General features: G+C 37.5%; 1 protein-coding gene across 5 annotated transcripts in view; it reads right to left on the bottom strand.

Moving 5' to 3' along the window:
- CBLB (Cbl proto-oncogene B) overlaps positions 1-14235 on the bottom strand; it is a 428727-nt gene that overhangs the window by 198827 nt on the left and 215665 nt on the right. The window lies entirely within an intron of this gene.

The raw sequence follows: 14235 nt of genomic DNA, 5'->3' as shown, positions 1-14235 counted from the left end.
TATTCCAAGCTTTTTTTTTTTCTTTTGAGATGGAGTCTCACTGCCGCTCAGGCTAGAGTACAGTGGCGCAATCTACACTCACTGCAACTTCCACCTCCTGGGTCCAAGCAATTCTCCTGCCTCAGCCTCCTGAGTAGCTGGGATTACAGGCATGTGCCACCATGCCCAGTTCATTTTTGTATTTTTAGTACAGACTGGGTTTCACCATGTTGGTCAGGGTGGCCTGGAACTCCTGACCTCAGGTTATCCACCCACCTCGGCCTCCCAAAGTGCTGGGATTACAGGCATGAGCCACCGTGACCGGCCTTATTCCAAGCTCTGTATTCTTCCGTGTGTCTCTGACTCCTTTAGCCTTGGGAGTAATTGGTGAGTTTGTCAATCACCAGGACTTCAGCTACCCATCTTTAGTTAGAGAAACAAATCAAGCTAAAATCATATCTTTAAAGCAGAAATTAATTATGAGATCATTTATATGTGTGTTTTATGATCCAAGTAGAGTTACAAGAAAGGATTCTGCAATATTTCAAATATAAACAATTTCTATTTTTAAGACAACTCTGCCAGGGGAAATATGGATTTGTTTCTAGAAGGGGTCAAATCTTCCAAATAGCCTAGGAAGGCATTGGTATACCTGGCTCCCAAGTTTTAATCTTCAGTCAACTTGTCATAGGAAACTTTCTTATGAAACCAGAAGTGTAGAATGAGAGCAAGAGGGATAGTGCATCAGTTTTAAGTATGTGTGTCAATCACTTTGTTATGCAAATTCCTTATGCCTTTAGGAGCTGCTCAAGCCTTATCTCCTATATACCGCTTCCAATACTTAAGGAGCTGCTGCTGCACATGGATATGGCTTAGCAGAATAAAGAACACTCCACGTAAGATGAGTATTTTCAGTTCCTGATCACTTATTCTAGGTTGACCAACGTGTTTAGTCTCCACTAGGACCAGCAACAATCCACAGCTGTATCTCAAATGGAAAGCAATTACTGAAGAGCACATTTTATTGCTCAAAACTCTGAAATACTCATACGAAGGTTTTTGCAGGCCTCACCCAGCATTATCTAATATCTCACACAAAAATCGAAGCACCATTGGATGAGCTGGTTTTAAGGTTCAAGTGATAGGTTGTCTGGAATGTAACCTGGGAAAGCTAAGGAGCTGTCTCCAGGCCGTGCATAAAGTTGTACAGGTTACGTGGTAATTAGTGAGCACAGCACACAAATATGTTTTATGTTACATCCCAAATCAATGATGCTCACAAAATGTTTAATCATTCTCTGTGCTTGGTAGTACAAGGTGCAGGAACTGTCATTCCTTAGAGAGACATGCCTGAGAAAACTGGGAATCCGGAAATTTCAATGAGCTGGCGTGCTCTGGAATTTTCTTGGGGTTTATCCTTCATTAACATGCAGGCATTTTTCTTCCCAAGGTATTTTGTGTATTATACTCCCCATGTACAATAAGTTTGATGTTTCAGTGGAACATGCTGTGGAAATACGACATGATCAGCAATCCTGTTGACTAATTCATGATAGAGAATCAGAAAGTTAACACAGAGATGAATAAGATTATGAAACAATACTGTTGACTCTTTCATGTAAAAGAAAATTGACTCTGATAATCCTGGCTTATTGCTACTTAAAAACCATTTTTCATCTCAATAGTTTCATATCAGTTTGCTAAAAAGGTTTGCTGATTTGTTCCAGTCAAGTGCCCATGTTTGGGCAAAGCAGTTCCAATTCAAGTGACTATCTGACCTGTTAAAATATTCCAATATCATTCTACAAAATCTTTTTTTTTTCCAGTGGTGAAACAAGAAAGTTAAATGAAGATGTGAAAGAATAGCACCTGTCTTAGTTTCCTAGGGCTGCTGTAACAAAATCTTCCAAACTTGTTTAAACCTAGAAATTTACAGTCTTACAGTTTTTGAGGCTAGAATTCCAAAATAAAAGGGTTGGCAGGGCCATCCTTTCTCTGAAGCCTTAAGAGAGGATTCCCTGCCTCTTCCTAGCTTCTGATGGTGGCCCTGATGGCTTTGCTTAGCTTGCAGGTGCAGTACCCCATCTCTGCTTAGGACATCACATGGCATTTTTCCTCTGTGCACATTTCTGTGTCTTAACGTAACATTCTTCTCTCTTTGTCTGTCTCTTCTTCTTATAGAATCACTAGTCCTGCTGAATTAAGAGCCCACTCTAGTATGACCTCATCTTAATTTAATTACATCAGCAGTGACCCCACTTCTAAATAAAGTCCCATACTGGGGCTTAGGACATCAGCATATGTCTTTTGGAAGGCACAGTTTAAACTATAACACAACCCTTGTGTCTTTTCAAAACTTTGACATTTGTACTTACTTCTGCAATTTCTCCAAAGATTCAGTTTTGGATCTGAGAAGAATAATTGCTTTAGGGGCTTCCCATGTGCCCTTTTGCTTTTAATAAATTTTACTTCATTGGTTAGGGAGCATTTGTTAGGATTCTGTTAATTATAGTTTATGTATAGACAAACTATGCATTCAGAAACAAGGAAAATAATCTGAGGGTGCATTTCTAAACTCATGAGGCCTGTTCTGATATAGACTCAAGCTGTTCCATTTATCTCCTGACCCCATACCCTAAGCCCCTAGTCTGACTTGTCTACTGATGGCATTCTGGTTTCCCAGGCTCAAGTATTGCCTTTTCCTAGTTGACAGTAACTTTGGTAAACAGCTGCAGGACAATTTAGGAAAAGACACAAAGAAACTTCACATTACCATACATGTGGCAATGTCAAGGGGACACATTATCTCTTCATTCAAATGTCTGTAGAAAAAGTGACCTGGAATTGCTACAGGTCTGGAAACTGGGAAGACGTGCTAATCATCACAGTGATAGCAATTCAGGTGAGGTGCACACAGGACAAATCTGTAGTTTTTTGGTTTTGTCTCAATTTTATGCAAATCTGTATGTAGGGCAACAAGCTTCTGCCCAATTATTTTAATCCATTGCCAATGATTTCTAATTATAAAAGTATTTTGAACATCACTCTGGACTTGATTTCTACTACAGCAGAAAAAGAGGGCAGGAGAAAAAGAGAGAGAGGTTTCAACAAGAATGGGCTTATGTGATTGTGAGTGCTGACCATTCTGAAATCTGTGGAGCAGGACTGCCGGCTAGGAACTCTCAGGCAGGAGCCAACTTTGCCTTCCACAGGTGGAATTTCTTCTTCCTCAGGGACATCTTCATATTATTTACATCTAAGAACACAGTGAAATCCCCTGAGAATAGGACAGATGAATTATGCTGGGTTTATTATTATTATATATGACAAGTATTTTGGATAATTCCTCAATTTTAGAAAGAAACAGGGATGCCTTCCAGTGAGACACTGCATTTGGGAAGATGAAATTTTCTACCTCAATGATTTTCTGCCCCTATTTCTAAATTAACCTGCCAATTTTATGTCGGCAACTGAGATCATTGATTCATCCAAAAATATATTATAAACTACATTCTCCGATGCCCTCTTTGCCCACTTTTACATTGCTGTTATGTATAGAGGGGCTGTTAATATCTTCAGAGGAGATCGAAAAGAAATCTAATAAATGATATTAATAAAGGGACATTAATTTCAAAAATATTTAGTGCAAGGAGCCAAAAGTAATAGAAAACACAGGAACACCTGGTGACAATACGTTTTTGATTTTCAATTTCATCAGTTCACTACAATTTAAGAATTCTAGGTAAAATTTAAAGCACCTTTTGGAAAAAGAAATTAGCCATAAAAATGAAATCCAAGGAACTCAGTTTCCTTGTGGCTCCACAATTGCACTGATGACCCCGACCAAGGACAATACTGATGGATTGAGAAACTTTCAGAGTGAGGAAAACTGATGTCAAAAACAGGAAAAATTTAAGAAAAGGGCTGGTCTAAAATTGAAGGCCAAGTTAAATTAGGTGGATCTCCGCTGATCGGTTGGGATTACTGGGAGAATGTTTAGGCATTAGACGAGGGGTTGAAAGACATATATAGGCCTCTTTAACCCCCAAATTCATGCACACATATGCACGTACACACATATTGACTGATGCTTCCGTCAATGACCTGTATAATAGTATCTATCTAAGTGCATCGTAATATTACCTGATTGTCTACAAATCTTTATGTCAGTTTACAAGCTTCATAAAGTCATGAAATGTCCAACACTCTCATTGTACATATGAGAAAACTATGCTAGCTCCTGCCTTATATCACCACATTGATGGTGTCTCAGAATGCTGATGTGATTTGCTCGGGACTATAAAACCATAGCAGTTACAGTAGTAGAGCTCAAACCAGATCTCCGGATCCTAACATGACAGGTGGGATTTTTCTGCTACCCTGGCCTTGCATCTTAAGTTGTGGCTCCCTACAGGAAAGAGACCAGGTTTCTTTCTTTCCATGCTTTCAGAAAATAAATACATTCAAAATATATTTTTGCCAGTCTCCTCACTGAAGAAAACATTAGTGTGTTAAAATTGTGGAAGTAAGAATTTAGAAGGAGGCCAAGACAGATTCCCTCTACCTTACACTGAGCTGAAAGGTTGTTTCACAGCATAGCAATTGGGAAGTGAGAGAGATGGCTAAGAAGAACAAAATACCAAGCGCAAATGAGGCCAGAGGTAAGAAATTGTTATTTGTGAAATTTTCTGTAGGAGTTGCCTTTTGTTTTGGAAACTTCTGGAAGAGCAGTTTAGAAAGTCTTCCGCTGGTAAAAGATGCTTTTAAATATACTTTTAAAAACACAGTGCACTGAGAATTAAATCACCAGGCAGCTGTAAACTATAGGGCAAATAAAACTACAAATTACATTTATAGGACACATTTCATCCAGAGGAATCCCAGAGCACTTTATAAATGGATTAGAAAGCATATATCTAGGAATCAGCTCACCCGCAACTGAAATACTTCGGCTTCTGAGGCCTGTCCTAGCAGCTTGTTAGCAAAAGATAGCCATGCCACAGGGGCAAAGAGAGCCAGGTCCTAACCGAACCACGTCAGCTCCTGATTTAATGCCACAGAGCTGTGCCTTACAAAGCATGGTCATGAAATGAAAATTCTGAAGAAATTTCCTTAGGACCAGTCATCCAGGAAATTACGGTGTTTCTCTTTCATAGCACAGTGAATAGAACATGGGCTTTGAAATCAGACAATCCTGGGAGAAAAATCAATTTGGTCATTTATTAGTTGTGTGATCACTGGCAAGTTATTTAACTGCTCAAAGTCTTAGTTTCTTTATATGCATTTGTTTCTATAGTAAATGAGATGATCTAAGACCCTAAGACCTTAGCCCTCTGCTTAAGAAATAGCAAACATTCAATAAATGCTTGTTTTATTCTTTTGCTGTGGAGTAATTATCCCTTCTTTTCAGACGTTACTAAAAACCAATTTAAATTTGCTTTCTCATTCATGTTTTTGTCTTCCTCACCACTATTATTATATAGGCACGCACACACATATACATATAATATATAATACATGACACAGATCAATATAACTATTTTACTATATATGAATATATATATATATATATATATATATATATATATCATATGACATACACATATATACTTAGGGGGAATCTTTCATTTGCACTCTTTTCCTGCACCCCACCATTGCTAAAAAAAAAAACGGCCCGGACAGAGAACGAAATCTAGCACATGTATAGAGGGAGTAACTTACAGAGGAGCAAGAAGAATTCTTTTTTGGTGTCAGGTGGGGAGGCTGCATCTCTGAGAGCAGATGCTCATACGTGGGTAGATGTGGTAGTGCCAGTCTTATGAAGGTTTTACTGATTGCTTCAATATTCTCATATCCTTGGTGCAGTGGAAGTAAAACAATCAGCTAGAGTGAAGGTGGGGCAGGAGATTAGGGAGATTTAAGACAAGAGAAAGGGGATAACATAATCATCTAAGAGGCAGTGAGAATAAATATCCTGGGTAATAGGCAGGATTTCCGGTCAGCATGAAAGGCCTTCCTGAAGTCTGATCATGCTTTTAAAGTGAAACTAGTCAGCATGTTGGAATCTTTCTTTTGCCATGGGTAGCTGCATGGCTGTAAACATGGAGTAGGCAGATAATTTGATTTAGCCAGTGTTTAAATTTGATTTTATGAGGACTTAGCTGTGACAAGAAACTCTGATGACAAGAGAGAGACAAGAGAATAGAGAGTGCATGCTACGGAGGGATTATAATGGTTGGCCTAGAATTTAAGCTATGAAAGGAGAGAATGAGAACATCAAGGACGTGAGGGAGAATGACAAGCTGGTAGAATTAATAAATTGGAACTATTGAAAGGATTGAGGAATCAGGACCCAGTACATTAGAGGGGGTGAATTAGAAAGATAGGAGCTAGTGGTCCGAGAACTTGGTGCATGAAATTGAGATTATAGAGGGTTAGTGTTATGAGCACTGAAAAGTTCTAGAGTGTGACCCTAGGTGTGAGTGACCGAGGTAGAATGGAAGACGAGATAATTGGAGTAGAGAGGGTCAAAGAGTTAGGGGGCCACTGTGTTGGAAGAATCATCTACTTATATGCTAAAACCACTAATATTTATAACAGCAGTAGTGTGAGAAAGATCTTTATTCATCCACGTTTTAGCATATTAAGAGTGAAGGCAAATACCCCCAGGAGTTGGTTAAGGACTGCAACAACACAAAATAGTAAATCATTTGATCTAATTCCATGAGATTCAGAGCCAGTGGGACCTGAGGGTCTTTGTGATCTGCGTTGATGGAAATAAAGAGATTCAGAGAGAAATTAAGAATAAACCATTATCCTGCCACTATACAACAACAGTATTTTGGAATGCATTCTTGCAGAGATTTAGATACTCATGTATACTAAATAGAAAGAGTGTAGTCAGTAATAATAAAGATTTGTAAGTCAGACACTCTCTTTACCTTCCTGGAGAAATCAAAGCACTCATCAGTGATCAAGGAAAACGGTTTGGATGATAAAAGAGAAACTGGGAAGAAAGCACATATTACTGTCTCCCTCAGAGAGCCAGTCAAGCAAGGAACAACCAGGAAAGCTCTTCCATATCCTTAACTCCAGGCATGAGAAATATAGAATCCACAGTCATTACAGCCCACGCGTTGTGAAATTTAGGAGTAGTATCAGTAATTATAATCGCTGAAGGAAGTTTTCCCTGGCTGTGGTTGTTTACCTTTTTCTAGGTAATTAGATGTGTGAACTTGATCTGTTGAGGTCAAATTCTGTTCCTCCTGCCCCAAGATTTCCCCACAAGTACATCCAGGCCAGTGTATCACACTGTGAAAGCAAACTGGCAGAGGAACAAAGTCACTTTCTCCAGTGAACTCAATCAGTAATGAAACAGATCTTCTGATCTACATACAGCTCATGAGCCTTACTTCTAAAATTGTTCTGAAACTAGAGAAAGAAAATATGGGAGTTAAGTATTTGTCCATCCACCCCACCCATATATACTTTCTGTTTTCTGGCTTTTTAATGTCCTGTTTCAAAAGATCTTGGCTAGAACAAGATAATATATATTTTTTTCTATATTGTATTCTAGCACATCAATGGTATCATATTTCATGTTTAAGTTTCTACTCCAGCTCAGATTTGTATTGTATGAAATAGTGATTTAATTTTATTTTTTCAAAATATTGTTAGTTGTCCTAAAACCATTTATTAAATAACTTAGATTTTCCCCACTGATTTGAAATGATAATGTGTATAGCCTAGATATTAGATAACATCATCTTGTCTTTTGTGTATCAAATGAAATGGTTTCAAATCATACATCTACAATTTCTTACACTCTCTGAATATTCTTGTGGAAGTGTCATCTTGGATTTAAACTGAATTACCTCAGCTTTGGTTTGTCTGAAAGAATTTGTTTAGTTATCTCTCTCTCTCTCTTTTTTTTTTTTTTTGAGGTATACATTTTCTAGATTGAAAGTTTGCTTCTTTCATCACTTTAAAAATGTCCTGTATGTGATGTTTCTTTTTCTTAGTGGGGCGGCAGGAAGTTGCCTATAATTCTCTTAATATTTGCTTTTCAGAATTAAAAACTGCATGCCATTGTGTGTTTTATCCTTGCACTTATCTTACATAAATTTATAAGCCTCTTGGATCAGGGTCTATAGTTTTTAGCCAATTTCAAATTTTCCCAAAGACTATTTCTGCAATTTTTATTTTTAAGAGATGGAGTCTCACTCTGTCGCCCAGGCTAGAGTGCAGTGGCCTGATCTTGGCTCACTGCAACCTCTGCCTCCCGGGTTCTAGCAATTCTCCTGCCTCAACCTCCCAAGTAGCTGGGACTACAGGTGCACACTGCCATGCCTGGCTACTTTTGTTTTTCTTTGATTTTAGTAGAGACGAGGTTTCACCGTGTTGCCCAGACCGGTCTTGAACTCCTAAGCTAAGGCAATCGAGCCACCTCAGCCTTCCAAAGTGTTAGGATTACAGGCGTGAGCCACCACACTGGGCCTATTTCTGTAATATTTTTTCTCCTCTCCCCTTACGTGTCTAATTATGTGCATATATATATATATATATATATTTGTATATACATATATAACTTTATCCTCAGCTTAGTCTCTGTCCTTGTTCTAAGCTATATACATATATAAAATATATATACATAATCATATAATGTATATTGATTCATATATAATATGATTTATATATATGATTTATATGATGATCATATATCATATATATGATTTTTATATAGCTAATTATATATAATTTGTATATAATAAAGCTATTTATATATGTATATATCCTAGGATATATATTATATGTAATATATATACATAATCACATAATATATATGATTCAATGTATAGTGCAATGAATGATTCAATATATATTATGTGATTATGTATATCTATCATACATAATACATATCTCGGTATACATACATATATAATCATCTATACATAAATATATAACAAACATGTTAGAACACTTGATATTAGACTAAGGTCACTAATATTCCTTTTTCAGTTTATCTCTCTCTGCTTCATTTGGATAAATATTATTGATATATCTTCAAATACGTTGTTTAATTTGCTGTAAAACTAATCCAGTGTAATTTTCACTTTCATTTGATTTTTTAAACAATGTCTAACACTTATCTAATTTTATTCGTAATTTTCCTTTTCATATAGCTATGATAGCTATTGTAATATACTTTTATGCTTGTTCCATTATTTCTGGCATTTCTGTATCTATTTCATTAATTGAATTTTCCCCTGGCTATGAGTTGCAATTTTTGCTTCTGGCATATCTAATAATTATGACAGGATGCTGGATGTTATGATGATTACTTGGTTGAAGGTCTGGATTTTATTGTCTAATTTTAAAAAGTGCTAAGCTGTCTTTTATCAGGGAATCAAGCTACTTACAGATCAGTTTGACCACTTTGAATCCTGCTTTAACTTTGTTCCAGTGGGTCTAGACAGTTCAGGCCTACTGCTAAGGCATGATGCCTCTGGGTTCCCCTGAATGACCTGATGGCCACTGGGAACATTCCACTGTAACTGACTGGAACTCAGTAGCCCTGTACTAATGGTGAGCTCGGGAAACAGCTCTTTTTACAATTCCCTGGTTATCCTTCATTCTGCTTGGTGTAGTTTTACTCTATGTATGTGCAGCACAGTTCTTAGCAATCACTCAAGGAGTGCATGCCCTGGAGACATTTTCCCCATTGTCTTGGGGATTAACGTTCTGCTTCTCATTACTTATGTAAATTTCTGCAGCCAGGTTGTATTTCTCCTCAGAAAATGGAATTTTCTGAAATTGTCAGGCCACAAATTTTCTGAACTTTTATGCTCTGCTTCCCTTATAAAACTGAATTCCTTTAGCAGTACCCAAGTCACCTCTTGAATGCTTTGCTGCCTAGAAATTTCTTCCACCATATACCCTAAATCATCTTTCTCAAGTTCAAAGTACCATAAATCTCTAGGGCAGGGGAAAAATGCCACCAGTCTCAGCTAAAACATACCAAGAGTCACCTATGCTCCTGCTCCCAATAAGTTTCTCATCTCCATCTGTAGCTATTTCAGCCTAGATTTCATTGTTCATGTCACTATCAGCATTTTTGTCAAAGCCATGCAATAAGTCTTCAGGAAGTTTCAAACTTTCCCACATTTTTCTGTCTTCTTCTGAGCCTTCCAAACTGTTCCAGCCTCTGCCTGTTTCCCATTTCCAAAGTCGCTTCCACATTTTTGGGTATCTTTTCAGTAGCACCCCACTCCTAGTACCCATCTACTGTATTAGTCCGTTTTTACATTGCTGATAAAGACATACCTGAGACTGGATAATTTTCAACAACAAAAAAAAACCTTATTGAACTTACAGTTCCACATGGCTGAGAAGGCTTCACAATCATGGTGGAAAGCAAGGAGGATCAAGTTACATCTTACATAGCTAGCAGCAGGCAAAGAGAGAACTTGTGCAGAGGAACACCTCTTTATAAAACCATCAGATCTCGTGAGAATTATTCACTATCATGAGAACAGCATGGGAAATACTTGCCCCCATGAGTCAATAATCTCTCACCAAGTCCCTCCCATAATACATGAGAATTCAAGATGAGATTTGGGTGGGGACACAGTCAAACCATATCATATGTTTTGTAGCATTTTTATACAAACTGGGGTTTTGTTTTCTGTACAAAAGGTGGATGACCTGGATTGTGGAATTCAATGTTTCTCTCAGGAATTTTAGGGGTATTACTGGTCATGAACCATTTTGGATGAATTGATTGACTTAAAGGTCCTGGAGCTCTGGAGTGTTATAATTTCAATATCTAAACAGACAACATTTTCATAACTTAGCTCTTCAAGGGGTACTTCTTTTCTCTCTAGAGTCTAGGTAGAGACGGGTATGCTTCCCTTTCAACTCACTGTGTTTATGCACAGGCTTTTCCCTAATCTGCCATTTTTGACATTTAAGCCTTTGAGATTCTAGTTTTATGTAGGAATCTCAGTGTTAGTTTTTACTTGGCATGGGCCCATGGACTTCCTACTGTCTGTGCATGAGCTTTATGAAACAAGCTCTTCCACAATTCAGAACAATAATGGACCCTTGGGTGGCCATAAAATGTTCTCATGTTTCTTTTTTTGAGACAGAGTCTCGCTCTATTGCCCAGGCTGGAGTGCAGTGGCACGATCTTGGCTTACTGCAATCTCTGCCTCCTGGGTTCAAGTAATTCTCCTGCTTCAACCTCCTGAGTAGCTGGGACTAAAGGCACATGCCACCATGCCTGGCTATTTTTTTTTGTATTTTTAACAGAGACAGGGTTTCACCATATTAGCCAGCATAGTCTCAATCTCCTGGCCTCATGATCCACCTGCCTCAGCCTAACAAAGTGCTGGGATTACAGGCATCAGCCACTGTGCCCAGCCATTCTCATGTTTTTATTCTAGTTTTTAGTTCATTATTTGTTTCCTGCATCTTTTTCTTTCTTGCAAAGTTCTGTTATGAATTAAGAATTACTTTTGTTTTATTCTATTCAGCATATCTACTTATTTTTAAGAGGAAATGTTTGTTTCATAGACAATAATCGGACCAGAAATTGTATATCATTTTTAAAAGAACCAAAAATGGAAATTGCTTCTCATATGAATATACTATAGATATGAGATTCAAAATTTTCAAGGCTTCCTAACCCTTTCCTATCTTTAGAGTTATCTATTTAATTTCATTTTTGGCAGAATATATTCACTATATATTTTGTTTAATAAAATATCTTACTGATTATGTCAACCAGGCAGAGGTGTTCTGTATTGAGACTTTGAATGTCCCTATGCAAATTAAGGAGTTATAATTTAATTCCTGTATAAAACAGTGGATTATAAACCTGATTCTATATCAGAAACATTTTAGAGCTTGGCAAACATAATTTGAGGTTGTGATTGAGTAAATTTTGGGTGCAGCCATGTATAAATGGAATTAAGCATTAATCCTACTTCAAATAACATGTTCTGAAGCCTTCATGCCCTAAAAGTCTTATGCACCACCAAGTCTAAAATATTGCTAACCAGTATCCAGCTAGCCACAGGATCTGAAAATAAAAACAGGAGAAGAATAGAAAACTCTCATTTGAACAACACACCTTTATTTAGGGTGTGCAAACTAGTGTTTTATTTCCTGTCACCCTACGTGGTAAAGTGCCAGTTTACCTCATTTTGTTTTTTGGAATGTGCAGAAATTTTAAATTTTCATCCTTCTGATAATTAGAATTAAAGATCTTGTTTATCTGTCTTATTAACTTCAATTTGTTTTAAATGTAGATAGGATTAAGCTCAGTATATACTTGCTGAGCTCCACTTTGTATCTCTCTCAGAAATCTTGTTATTGTCACTCTAAACTGTTATATAGAATAAAATAAATCTTATCCTCAATTTTTCATTTAATCTTTTTTCTCAATAACATTATACATTTCTTAGAGTCAACCATCCCTAAATAAATATCCTTACCATTTTTACCACTATGCCTACTATAGGCACTTAATATAAGGGCACTCCATAAATGTCTAATTGATCTCCTGGCTTTTATTTGACATGCATTTTCCACATAATTACCCACTCTCTACTCTTCCCCAGTATATTTATTCATCCTTTCTCTCACTGCAAACTCTCTTAAAACCATAGATATATGATCATCAAGAGGCTATTTCATGAATGTATCACCTGAATACTACAATCATGGTCATGTCTATCTATAATATTCATAGAAGCACTAAGAATTTCCCTGAGGACTACCATAATGCCAGAAATCTACACTCATGAACACTATTTGACCCAGGCAGTAAAGTCTACCCACTACCTACTATTAAACTTCAAATCTAATTTTGGGGAAAACACATCAATATATTTAAAATATTGGCCGGGTGCGGTGGCTCAAGCCTGTAATCCCAGCACTTTGGGAGGCCAAGGCGGGTGGATCACGAGGTCAAGAGATCGAGACCATCGTGGTGAAACCCTGTCTCTACTAAAAATACAAAAAATTAGCTGGGCATGGTGGCGCGTGCCTGTAATCCCAGCTACTCAGCAGGCTGAGGCAGGAGAATTGCCTGAACCCAGGAGGCGGAGGTTGCGGTGAGCCGAGACCGCGCCATTGCACTCCAGCCTGGGTAACAAGAGCAAAACTCCGTCTCAAAAAAAAAAAAAATTTACCCAGAGTACTTGCTCTGTTCATGACAGAGCATGTACTGGTATTGGATCAACCCACGGGCCAACAGAAAACAAAGGAGAAAGGGTGGGGGTTAAGAGAGAGACAGTGTGTGTGCGTGTAATGATACTGCAGAGCAACTAAGCAAGGAACAAACAACGAAATACATCAATTTAACTGGACTGAGGATGTAGACATCATGACAGCCAAAAGTGTAAAATCCCAGACAGAAAGCAGCTATAAAGAAGGGGGGAGAAAATTCCACGTGGAATTTCCCTCCACGGTGTTGACTCTTAAATACCACAAGCAGAGAAATTTACAAAGTCAGGAAGATAGCAGCAGTTGGAGTTTAAAGAGCTGGGGAGAAGTTTTAACATTATGCTGGGGACATGTAAATAATGTTTAAATTCTGTCCAATCAAAGGGGCCCAGTAGACACTAGGCATTCTCTTGAAGCCCTGAAAGACCATATCCTAGGATTAAGAGCAGAACCCAAACAGGCTGAAGACTAAATACACCCTTTAAAATTATAAGTGATCCACAGGAACTTAAGACACCCTTAAAATTATTTTAATGGCTTTTGCAGAAAGAAAATATCATCAGGAGCCTCCACAATTTCTTATCCACAGTGTCTGACATCCAGTCAGAAGTAATAAGCTAAACCAAAAAAAAAGAAAAGATCAAGGTAAACAATACAGTAGAAAGACATATGGATGATTCATATATTTGTATTTTCAGAAAAGAATTTAAAAATGAATACAATTAATTTATTCAAGAAAATATAGAATTGTATTTGTAGTTTCAAAAGATACCTGGAATCTATAAAAGCAAGTCAAAGAAAAATTTAATTTTAAAACAGAAAAACATGTTTTAATTGATAGTTGTAAAAAATGTGTATTGTAATCTCTAACTTATGAAACTATCAAGAGAATTATGAAAGATTGTATCACTAAAAAACTGATAATGGTGACCAAGCACAGTGGCTCACACCTTTAATTCCAGCACTTTGGGAGGCCAAGGAGGGCAGATCACCTGAGGTCAGGAGTTTGAGACCAGCCTGGCTAAT

This window comes from Saimiri boliviensis, chromosome 8, assembly GCF_048565385.1.
Source record: "Saimiri boliviensis isolate mSaiBol1 chromosome 8, mSaiBol1.pri, whole genome shotgun sequence".
NCBI lineage: Eukaryota > Metazoa > Chordata > Mammalia > Primates > Cebidae > Saimiri > Saimiri boliviensis.
This window is presented reverse-complemented; position numbering and strand designations above follow the sequence as displayed.